Below are 1,946 nucleotides of genomic sequence, written 5' to 3'. Positions count from 1 at the left end.
CAACCTCTCTACATCAGCGAGACCAAGCGCAGGCTCGCCGATCGTTTCGCTGAACACCTCCGTCTTAACCTACCTGATCTCCCGATGGCTCAGCACTTCAACTCTCCGTCCCATTCCCAATCTGACGTTTCTGTCCTGGGCCTCGTCCATTGTCAGAGTGAGGCCCAGCGCAAATTGGAGGAACAACACCTCATATTTCGCTCGGGTAGTTTACATCTCAGTGGTATGAACATTGGCTTCTCTAACTTCAGATCGCCCTTGCTTTCCCTCTCCATCCCCACTCCCTTCCCAGTTCTCCCACTAGTCTTACTGTCTCCGACAACATTCTATCTTTGTCTCGCCCCCTCCCCTGACATCAGTCTGAAGAAGGGTCTCGACCCGAAACGTCACCCATTCCTTCTTTCTAGAGATGCTGCCTGTCCCGCTGAGTTACTCCAGCATTTTGTGTCTACCTTCTATCATCAAGGATCTCCACCATCTGAGCCATGCCCTCTTCTCACTGCCACCATTGGGCAGGAGTTGCAGAACCCTGAACCTCACACCACAGGTTCAGGAACAGCTACTTTTGTATAACTACCATGTTCTTGAACCCACCTGCACAACACTAATCCTACTTCGAACTGGAACACCACAATCCTCCTCTTGCCCGACCATAGACTTGGTTTTTTTCTAATTATTGCACCAATGTTTTTTCTTTCATTTTTTAAAAATGTATAATTTGTTTTTTGTGTGTTTGTCTGAATCTATGTGCTGTGGTGCTGCTTGTGCATATGACAATAAACTCAACTTAAGTTGACGTTATTACAAGGTGAAAAGAATTTGCATGAAAATTTTAAAAGTGGTTTCTTATCAGTCATGCATGACATTTTTATTCTTAAAATGAGCAAGGTAATTGGCCATGGAAGATTGGGAGTAAGGTCTTAATAGCATTCACCCATTGCTTGCCAAGCCATTACTAATCAAGAATCTTTAGCAGGAGTGGTATGTACATTGATGTATACGTCATGACTGACCACATGAGGTGCTCAGATTGTTTCCAAACGACAAGGTACTTGCTGAAAAGTTTACTCGTCTGATTTTCTCTATCCTCCATAATGTGTCTGTAGGAATATGTCTGCCTCTTGCAGAGCAGTTTCCTATGAAGGAACATAACATGCTTATATTTATCCTCAGGGTACCCCACCCAATCCATTATCAAACAGAGGCTATGTTAACTGTTTTTTTAAACACGCAGTAATATATTGTTGTAGAATGCAAAATAACAGACTGACTAGATGCAGAATTTATTTTTAATGGCTCCACAAAAACACAAGTAATCCCTGGGGATGCGGTTTGGTGGAGTAGAGTGTGGCGGAGGATCTGAAAGTGACCTATATATATATCCATCTATCTCCATATACTAAAACTCAGATCTTACACATATATATATATATATATATATATATATATATATATATATATATATATATGTGTGTGTGTGTGTGTGTGTGTGTGTGTGTGTGTTTACATATATCTCTCTGAAATGTTGAAATTTGAGATTTGGTTCTGGACATGTGCACCTACAGCCAAAACGGTAAACCATAGCACCACAATTTTAGCACCACCTTAATCACCACTCTCCTGTCGACTGTTTAAAACAGGTTTTATTTTAATTGGTCTTATATTTTTTAAGTTAGAGAGATTTTAAAGTTTCAAAGTTTCATTTCTAATTTCATTTCTAACCAAACTTTTCAAAGTGCTCTGCGTATGACGTCACAATGGGGCACGCACAACCTCTCTCATCACTCGTCTGAACAAGATGGATGTCGTTAGTGAGGCTGCCGCCCGCTGTCAGTTGCTCCTTCTCCTCTGGGAGGAGGGCAGGGTGGGAAGGAGGGAAGATTGGGGTGGGGGGAGAGTGGGGTGCGGGCAGGGAGAGTGGGGTGTATATATATATATAAACTTTT

The sequence above is a fragment of the Rhinoraja longicauda genome, chromosome 19, assembly GCF_053455715.1.
Source record: "Rhinoraja longicauda isolate Sanriku21f chromosome 19, sRhiLon1.1, whole genome shotgun sequence".
Classification (NCBI taxonomy): Eukaryota; Metazoa; Chordata; class Chondrichthyes; order Rajiformes; family Arhynchobatidae; genus Rhinoraja; species Rhinoraja longicauda.
This window is presented reverse-complemented; position numbering follows the sequence as displayed.